Genomic DNA, 10,936 nt, shown 5'->3' with positions numbered 1-10,936 from the left:
GCAGAGGCGGCGGTGTCTTATAGCTTGGCCGAATTGCGCACCGTTTTTCACCTTTTTTTGTTCTCTATGTACAGATTCAGGTTTTATTTGGGAACACAATAATCCAGTTCAATCTTCACGTGTTGCCAAAAATCAAGAGAGAACTTACTCTTGTTCATTCTAAAATATAAGGGATTCCAGATTTGTACTAAAGTCAAACTATTCTAAATGTGAACCAAATTTATAGGTTGAGCAATAATATACATGATATGAGTGAACATAATAATTAGATATAATATGAAATATATGTTTATAGTTTCCTTCTTTAATATGATAGATGATAAACTCGGTTAAAACGTAAAACAATTTGACTTAAAGCAAACTCATAATCCCTTGTGTTTCCAGATGAAGTATTTTCCACTCCAATCCATATCCATAGAGAATGATTTTATGCAAAGAGTACATGAAATGGGAACAGACATATCAAGTCCAGATATCTCTTTCCCTTTCCTTTTTTTTCCTAATTATTATAGGGGAATCCTCTCTGACAAAATCAGATATAGGAGATGAGTGCCGCACCAAATCCCATTTCTCCTGTCGCTGTTCCAAAATGTCAAGCAGTGCTGTGCTTCCGATTGGTGGAGCGGTCAAGCAGTGTCACCGAAGGGGCGTTTGGATACCCATGCTAAAGTTTAGCACCTGTCACATCGGATATTTGGATGCTAATTAGGAGTATTAAACATAAACTAATTACAAAACTAATTGCACAGATGGAGTCTAATTAGCGAGACGAATCCATTAAGCCTAATTAGTCCATGATTTGACAATGTGGTGCTACAGTAACCATTTGCTAATGATGGATTAATTAGGTTTAGTAGATTCATCTCGTGAATTAGCACAGAGGTTCTGCAATTAGTTTTATAATTAGCTCACGTTTAGTCCTCCTAATTAGCATCTGAACATCCGATGTAACACTGCTAAAGTTTAGCACCTAGTATTCAAACACCCTCTTATGCACGAGCCGTTGGTGTGCGGTGCACGATTGACATGGAGTCTGGCTTTCTTTGGGGGAAAGGAAAGAATAAAGGGGTTTGAGAAAAAAAATATAGTTATGTTTTTTGTACATATGAACAGAGATATGAACAGAGATATGTACACAACTTATACGCAGGCCCTCAAGTCTCTGAGTTGCCTTAAGTTGTGTACATGCATATGTTCTTTTATATCATGTGAAATATATATGTTATATATGTACATTGGCTAACTTGGCTAGATTAATAATGTACATCTTAGCTTAGATAGTGAGATAGAGTTTGCTGTATCTTTCGTAACAACTCATGTGCATTGAGAAGTGATCAGCATCGCGTGTTCTCCATCTCTTGTTCACTTTCATTTTGAACATAGGTAGATCATGTGCCTGGCCACCCGGGTACCTACGCGCGTGGGCATATCAGAATGTCGACCACGGCAAGCAATGAGGAGACCAGCGTCATCAATTCTTCAGCCACATGATCAACTGCAGTTTTGTGCCTCCATCCTAAATTATAATTTGCTATGCACCTAAATATATGCTATGTTTAGATACGTAGCAAAAGTTATGTACCTAGAAAAGTCAAAACAAATAGTAATTTGGGACGGAAGGATTACATGCCGATTTTTCCAAACAAAATTTGTGGCTTTCATCGTCAGATCGTTCTCTCTCTAAAAAAAGGCATAAAACAATGACTGTCCTGAATCGCAACAAAGATGGACATCATCGAAAAATACTCACCGTGATAGAGACAGAAACGAGGCACGTGGTGGCTTGCGACCTGATCAAATCTTTTGTGAAACATAATGATTTTTCTCCGTTGCCTAGTCACTTTTGTATATGCCTATCGGACACAGATAGATAGTGATTAGTGATGACCATGTACACGCCACATAGATAGGTGATATTACATCTCTCAAGCAAAATTTATTTAAACTTCAAAAAGATTGTATCAAATTGGGTTCGAATTTGGTTCAATACCAAGTTAACAAGATTTCGACAAGTTTGCAAACCCGCACCATACACGAGTGGCATGCGTGCTTACTTAGATGCGTTATTTGTGGGCATTATTGCAGGATGATACAATGGCGTGCAATGGTAATGCTGAATAATATGGAGAAGGGCCATATTTTAAGCTGGAGTGCTGACTGGCCAAGCTGATTTCTGCTTACGAGAGGAAGGCCGGACAATTGGAAGAGTTCAGGAGCGGAGACGAATGCCAAAAGGGTTGGACTGCATAGTCCAAACCTAGATTTCTTGGATATACTACTATATCTCACCTGATGTTGAAATGTGTGTCCTGCTTACCCGATTACCACTAGGAGCATCCATCCGACTCAGCTAGCTTCAGAGAGCTGAACAGAACGGCTGATAGATACTCCAGAGTCTAGACACTACGCAGGAATAGGAATATAGGATAGGATAGGATAGCAGCAGAATTTATCAAATTATTGGTGAACGGCAATATGAGATGAGTCCTTTGATTGATGCTATTTTTATTTGTGCCGGACCTAATAATGATAAAAATACTAATTTTACTCCGCTGCTGCAAACCTGTTCAGTTTTATCCACTCACCTTTCCAATAAAATCAATTAAGACTATAATAAGTCTTTTAACGGCCCTAGCCTCCTAGGAGGTACATACCACAAAAAAGGTACATAATTTTGTGGTTCCTCCTGATACCTCCCAAGGACCAAAATCAGCCTAAGATACAGGTTAGGATTGGTTGTACTCAGAACAATAATCGACCGGTTAGGATTGGTTGTACTCAGAACAATAATCAGTTTTCCTTATCAAACGTAAGTCTTGAAGCTTATTTTTAGATAAAGGATAGCATTCCGGCCTTTTCCAAGGCACACATCCATTTTGATTTAATTACTACATATTTTATTATGTCCCAATGGATTCTTGCACATGGTTCATAGCTATTCTCTCCTGCCCAAATTACTATTCATTTTAACTTTTCTATATACGATATATGTATATAGAGAAGCTAAAATGAATAGTAATTTGGGACCGAGGGAGTACATACCAAGTTTTCCAAAAGATTAATTGTCATTGTCAAGATTGCGATAAATAAATTAAAGTAATATTCTCATATGTTGTAGGTTAAGCATTCTTGAAGTTGAAGGTTCTACATGAGATAAATAATGACACTCTTAAAAAGGTTGACGGAAAACAAAAGATGTTTATGGATGAACAGTAGAGGCAACGGAAAACAGAAGCATGCTCTATCTCAAAATATAAGGAAAGCTTTCCTAGTCACAAACTAGTCTAAACTAAACTAAGAGTAAAGTCCATTTTTCACCATTGATTTTGACCATGAAACTAAAAAATTAGGAACTAACAAAACCATTCATATTTGATCATCGGGTTGTTTTATTTTAGTTGGTGGTTTCAATGACGTGGATAGCACGTGGCGGCACCAGGACCCACATGTCAGCTCCATCTTCCTCCTCCTTCCTCCCCCTCTCTCCCTCACCCAAATCCACCACCCGGACCACCCAATTCGCCAGCAGCCGGCCATCTATCTGCATCGTCCTTTCCTTTCTCTCAATCTGCCTCCGGCGCCGCCCCCCCTCAATTATCCCGCGCTCACAAGTTGCCGCCGCCCATCCCCTGCACGACCATGGCCATCGGCGTAGAAGCGGATGGCCCCCACCCCGGCTCGCCCAGCCGCACCTCCACAGCCCCCTCGGAAGGCTACTGTCACCGTACCGCCGCTGCCGCAAAGGAGAGCATGTGCACGTGAAGCAAGTGGTGGTGTTGGGGATTAAGGTGCAGCTTGAATCGATGGGGAGAGAGAGAGGGGGGTAGTGGCTGGTGCTTAGTTTGGCCTGGAACCTAGCTGCAGTTGCCCAGTTGCTTTGCTCAGATCGATGGGAGAAGGGAGAGAGATTGGATAAAGGAGAGGTTGTGGATTTGGTGCTCGCTCCCTGCTGCTAGCTTGCTTGTTTGACGAGAGGAGAAGGTAAGGGCGGTAGGCAGGAGGTGGCGCTGAGATCTGGTGGGTACGTGGGTTCTACTGCCACATATCATCCACGTTATTAAAATCACCAACTAAAATAGTCCGATGGTTAAATATGAATGGTTTTGTTAGAAGATTCCTGGTTTTTAGGTTTCATGGTAAAAACCAAATGCCAGCAATCGATGGTAAAAAATAGACTTTACTCCTAAACTAAATGCAGGTAGAATAATTTGTGAGGTATAAATAAGTAAAATCTGGTAAAATGTAGTAGTATGATGCAGAAGGTATTCATAAGAACAAAAAGAGAAATTTTGCTGACAGATTTAGTAATTTAAAGTTTATACTTTGATATCATATATATACACGTAGATTTAGGGATCAGAGACAAGTTACAACTCTGTTTTGCTTTTACATTTCCATGTCATCATTGACAAGTGGCAACAATAAGAGTAAATGCGAATCACACCTATGCTCTATTTTATGGCTTCTTAAAATAGTAATAAGAAACTTCGTCTGAGGATCACGAACGTGTTGGTAATATAATTGGTGAGTTAAAAATTAATAAACTTGTACTTGGATTCTTATTATTAGCTTGTTATTCAACACAATTTGACAGGAATCTCATCCTCGCCTGATCAGTTGAGGGAATCTTCTCATGATTGAAATGTAGGTGATAGTTGGTTTCCAAGAAGTGTACATCCTGAGAAAAAAACACACCGAAACTATGCCCAATGCAAACCAAGTATTCTAGCTATTTTACTATACAATTAATACTAAGTATGACATTGTAAGGCCTAATTGAAACAATTGAAATGTATTGACATAAATCACTAAAAAGCAAGTTCGTACCAAAATATGAAGAATCGAACAAAAAGAATCTTATATAGCAGCTTAGAAATATGATCAATCGTTCAATCATGATTCACTGAGAAGGAAACAATATGTTAGGTCAAACTCTTCTTCACTTTTCATTTTAAAATAACTGAATCAACATAAATGATGTGCTATAGTCGATCAGTAGGCACCAGCACAACCTTTTTCAATTCAACTGATATCCATTTTGAGAAAAAAAAATGGAAGCGGTCATGATTGCTTTAGGTGCCAACCAAGGTAGTTCAAATTTGTTTTAAGTTCACTGAAAAAAGGGCATATGTAGAATCTTTTTGCTGTCCCGTATTACACATAATGTATTGATTAATGCATGTAATAGATCTAGCTAGAAAGTGTGTTATGTGCTTTTATCATTTCCTAGCTACCTGCACTATTCATTTTTATTGTATTTCTTGAGAAGAAAAACAGTGTTGTACCTTCAACTAGTTCATTCTTGATTCTGTAGATAATATATATATGTTGCAGTACACTAACTAGGCTTTGATTTTTCTTTAAATGTATTATATATTAGTTCGTTCGAGATCTTAGGTTTTGGCTCCAAGTGGTCCAGCACTTTTCATTTGATACCATATTGCCCATGTCTTCAGGTAGATGTATGCACTGACATGGCGCTGCACAATCAGAAGTCTTCTCTGACGAACTTCCGACTGTCACATGGGTAGCTATTCATTAAATCTTCAGCGGCTCATCACATGCATCGTTCCTCAAATTCCCATGTTGACGCCAAACCACCATCACCACAATAAATCAAAATTCTTTAGTCATAAACGCTTTCCATGCATGAAGCCTACTGTTTTCCATTCTGTTTCTAACAAAGATTAAGAAATTAAGATAGCTAGGAGTAGGCAATGCTTCACCTAGCTTAATCAAGTCTCTGATTTTCATATATATTGCTTGGCTTCACTAGTGTATTACTCCAACACCTAATGAGCTCCTGATTCAGAAGAAGGAAAAAAAACCTTTCTTCATGAAACTTCTCAAGAAAGGAGTCTTAAAGGCATGCATCAGTTTAATTTCAGCCGCGGGAGTAGCAGCAAAGGTTCACAACACACAGCATGAACGTATACCCGGCATTACATAGGCACATGCATGGAAGGAAGTAGTCCCTAATCGAGGTGCAATATAACCAGTCTACATCACTACAGATTTTGACAACTCAATAAATATATAGCAAATAGATCCAAAGCATGCATGGACAACCAGTGAACTATTTGGCTGTCTCACTTGCATCATCTTGTTTTCTTCTTTGTTTTTACCCTTCAACTGCCAAATATGTAGCAATAGTTTCGAAAGCGATGTTGCAATTAAATTACAGTAAGTAAAGCACATTGAGACATAATTACTTAATTACTATACCCGATCAACAGGCATATGGCCTTAGGACGGAGCTCCTGTCAGCACTTACATCAATTAGACAAATTAGAGCTCCTTCATGGCTTCATCTGCTCGAGCTATCCTTGATCAGGTTATTAGTTTGCTGTGCATTGATTCATTGCGATAATGCCTGATTTACTCTTTTTTTCTTCTTCTTTTCCCTTTTTGAAACAAACGAGCAAGAGGGTTGCCTATTGCTGCTAAAAAGCAAAGACTTTTGCTACTTCTCGTGATCTCGACCCAACTCTCAACCCAATCGCTAATGCAATCCTACCACTGCGTTTTTTCTGCACGGCCGAGAACATGTAGAGCTGGAGAGAGAAGGGAAGCAAATTACTCTCTCCATCCTAGATTATAAGTATTTCTAGTTTTGACTAAGTCAAACCATCTTTGATTTAACTAAACTTATAGAGAAAAGAATAACAACACCCATGACATCAAATTAGCATTATTGGTACCTCAGTTGGCTTATTCATTGGGTTCGAGTCCTTAACTCAACACGTGTGCTCTTATTATATTTTTTTGGATTTAGTTCATAAATTAACGAATGTATTCTTTCGGTGGGCGACATGCCTCGATAGCGAGGCACACATGGTGACTTAAACAATCTCAAGATTTGCTAGCGCTTATATGAGTAGATTTGCGTGCTTGTATTCATATCTTTAAGTGTGCGTGCATATATGTGAGCATTTGCGTATGTAGAAAAAAAAGATCATATTGGATTCACTATGAAATGCATATTTATAGTGTACTTCTTTAGATGTGACCGATGTTAGTGCTCTTTTGTATAAACTTGATTAAGATAGTTTAACTTGGAAAAATCCAGAAATCCTTATAGTATGCAAAAAAAAGACTTGGGATAGTTGGATTTTGTCAATGTCCGTATAACGGGCACTATGTGAATTTTGTAACTAGACGGGGAGTCGCCACCTATCAATTTCCTGGGAATTGTGGTGTGTGCCACCTATCCGGACCGAAAACAACGAGGCCGTACGGTCCTGCTGCAGTGCGGGCAGGGGGCCACCTAGCTATGTGAATTTTGTAGCTATGGATGTGATCACTGATTGCATAAGCATTACTGCATTAGAATTGAGGATGGGCAGCAGGCACTGCTGCAATGCGAGCAGGGGGCCGTCGGTCCTGCCCATCTTCATGCCGACATGCCGCCATCACACGTCAAGGCCGGCAAAAGTCCGTCGTCAATTCCGTGCAGTCGATCGCCGTCGCCTCCTCAGTTCTCCATCGCGCCACACAAGTCTCTTCAGCCTCCCTACATGCTTAGTCCATCTGGAAATTCTAGACAAACCCATCGATACGACCCCGTAGCCCACGGAGCGTGCGCGCGAAAGCAAGGACCTCACCTAGCCTCGCTGAGCAAGAAGTTGGAATAGTACGTCATTGAGTTTGGATTCCTTGCCATGTGCCTCGGAGCCTATAAAAGCAAGTTTTTTTCTTGCTTTCCTGAACGAGCCATTTTAGCTCTCCTCCGCCGGCAAGGTTAGCCTTGCTGGGCGAGGCGAGGCCAGCCAAGCAAGCAAGGGAACCAAAGGTGCCCTTAATCGCCAATTCAGAACGTGAGGCGTCGATCCCAGGCCAGCAGGGGGGCCGTGCGCGCGATTTGGTCGTCGTATGCACGTACAGGTCGCTGGGACCTGCTGCGGCGTATGCCCAGGGCGATCGGAGGAAGCTTCCGCGCCGCCAGCCGGCCGGCGCGACGTTCAAAAGCGTGTGATTTCAGTACACCACCAGTGCTTCGCTTCACGACCGACGACGACGACACCAGTCCCGGTCGATCGTGCAGTACACGTTCCGAGGACGATGGATGATGTGTCCGTCCAGCCGTCGCATGCACGTCACATCCATGCAACGATAGTTCATGGGCCGAGACGGCGACCCGTCGATCGGCGTGCCCGCCAGACACGCTGCCTGCCGACGTAGCCACCGGCTACCAGCGGTAGGAGCCAAATCGACCGGCCGGCTCACCACGGACGGCCCGCCTCCGCTCGTCATTTCCTTCTCGCCGGTGTCCTTCTCCACCGCCGCCGTCCACACCCCTCCACCGTGCGATGCTGCCACCCGGGCAGGCCGTTGGTGCCTCGCTGGCCTATCGTACGCGGTACGTGGTCTCCTCCACTGCACACGAGGATCGGGCGAGCGCAGACACTGCATGAAATTGAAGACTAGCTAGCCGAGTGTTCTTGTTCTTCTACGATTTTATCTGGCCAAAGGATTTATAGTCTACTTTCGATATTTCGCGGGAGTGAAAAAGAATTTGCAACAAACAAATCCGTAACTGGCTTTTTTTTTGAAAAAACTTTAGCTAGTTGAGAAAAAAATATTGAAGACTAAAAAATCTCCGGTCATTTGAAAAACACTCGGGAAAATCGTATAAATCTTGCAGTAAGAGCAACGACGAGTAAGTGAGCTGCTGAGTGAGAACTGAGAAGAGTTGGCTAGCCCATTTGGTAGATAGGAAATCCCCCCGTACTTGTTTTGTTGTTGTCCTTATCTTTTGAGAATGAGAGTTAAGGCCTTAAAAAAAAGAATGAGACTTAAGGCCCAGCTATACTTAACTTGGGCCGTTTCCTGCAGCCCAATATATTGGGTTATTGAGCTGCTCCACAACGATGATATTTCCCGGTTTCATTTTTTTTTTGAAAAGTCCCGATTTCATTTTGTATTGTGCAGAGTAGTTACAGTATGCTCCTAATTGCTATTTGCTAGATGAACCATAACTCTGATACTTCTTGCTTGCCTGAAGCTGCCATGTCAGCGTGACATAGTAGCCCCAGCAAAGCAAATTTGGCGACGTCCATGTACCCTCATGAGTTCGATGACTACCCAGACTTTAGCAAGGAAATCGATCTTTTTTTCTAAACGTGTGAGCAACAGGCACTATATTAATATCTCAGAACAAGCAGGTTGAGCGCGGGTCGCGGCTAGCAGATGCTGCCGCGGCGACGGCGGCTAACGCTGGCGCCGGGACTGCTTCGATCCATTCGAAGGGATGAACGGGAGGGGGCGCCAGCCGCCAGGGAAGGAAGAGTACACGGAGGAGGATTGTCAGATGGCGAGAAGGGCCCTGTCAGCGGCAGTGGAAGTAGCTGCCGCTGCTTCAGGGCGGCCTGCAACTCGCCATGGAGTGGAACCACTGGCATCAAGGTTTTGGGCAACCGGTGATTCGGACTACGAGTCATCAGATGAAGAGGCGAGTGATGTGGTTCAGGTTAGGGACCAATCGACGCCGGAGTTCATCGCTGAGGCGAGAAGGGCCGGGTTCTCGATGGAAGACCTTGTGCGGGCAGAGAACGAGCTGACGACCGCATCTACCAAGACATCACAAGGTACGACATCTACACCTTTAGCAACTAGGATCCTGGACTCCATGGTTCAACGAAGGAGAGCAGGGCGTCCATGGCTAGGACCGCTGCCTCCTCCAAGGGTGTCACCAGTACGTACTCTTGGAGATGAGTTGAACAAGGCTATCCGTTCTAAGAAATTATCTCCCTGGCGTGGAGAAACGGCAAAGGGCTTATCGCCGGTGATCGCCGGAGATGCCCAAACGCATGTCGATCGCCGGGAAGCAGATGTGGCCAATGTTCAAAATTCAAAATTAGTAATCCGGCATTCCGGCCACATGTTTTCCGGTAACGGATGCGGCATCTAAGGAAGGAGCACTACGTGATCCAAAATCACCGTCATCAACGACAGGTGTGGGCCCTCCTGGGAAGGTGCTCATTGGGCCGGGACGCTGGTTTCGGCCAACGCCGGGCCTGGTGGCTTTGTTCTCCAGGACGGGTACGAGAAGAACCTAGCTGGGGTCGACAGGAGTCTCCAACGAAAAACAAATCACAATCATACGCAGAGGTCGTTCGCTCGGGTGGCGGCGCACTCAACGTGAAAACCGTGATGGCGAAGGAGATGCTGACCGGAGGTGCTGCGCGTGTGGGGGCGTCCCAAGCTGCTCCCCGCGGTGGCGGACAAGGTCACCTGGGTGGGAGAGGACAGGGCCACAACAACTTCAACCCTGGTTTTTCCAACCACGATTCAATCCCGGCTATGATGGAGATAGCTAGAGGCAGCCATGGAGGTAGAGGCCATCTGCATCATGGTAGCCGCGGCCGCCGTGGAGGGAACAGAGGCCGTGGTGGCTACGGCAATGATCGTGGTGGCTACAACTACGGTCATGATGGCTATAATTACCATGGCACCTATGATAACTTCTTCCACCATGGGAGGGGTTCTGGCCGGGAAAGCTACTATTCTGGTCGTGGCCAAGAGTATGCTAGAGGCGGCTATGGACGTGGACCAGCGCATGGAGGAAGGGGCCGTGGTGACCATAGCAGTGCACAGGAGCAGCAAGCTTTCGCCGAGAACTCTGACAAGATGGAAACCGATGAACCTGTTGCTCATCCGACAACAGGGGCTGAAGCTGATATGTTGACAAAGGATGCTGCTGATGGCAAGGATGGAGTACACAAAGGCAAAGACGTGCAACGGGAGAGTGAATCATCAGCCCAAGGGGCTGCAAGAGCTTTTTTTAGATTAAGGATAAAATCCTGCCTACTATATCCACATGGTGGATATATCCACCCAAAGGTTACAAAGAGTTCTTAGACTCTAGTCCTCAATAATGAGGAGCTCAAAACACAAGGAAGAAAACTCTAAGACAAAGAAAATAATTAGAAGACTA

This window comes from Setaria italica, chromosome I (assembly GCF_000263155.2).
Source record: "Setaria italica strain Yugu1 chromosome I, Setaria_italica_v2.0, whole genome shotgun sequence".
Lineage (NCBI taxonomy): Eukaryota > Viridiplantae > Streptophyta > Magnoliopsida > Poales > Poaceae > Setaria > Setaria italica.
Note: the sequence above shows the minus strand (reverse complement) of the source record.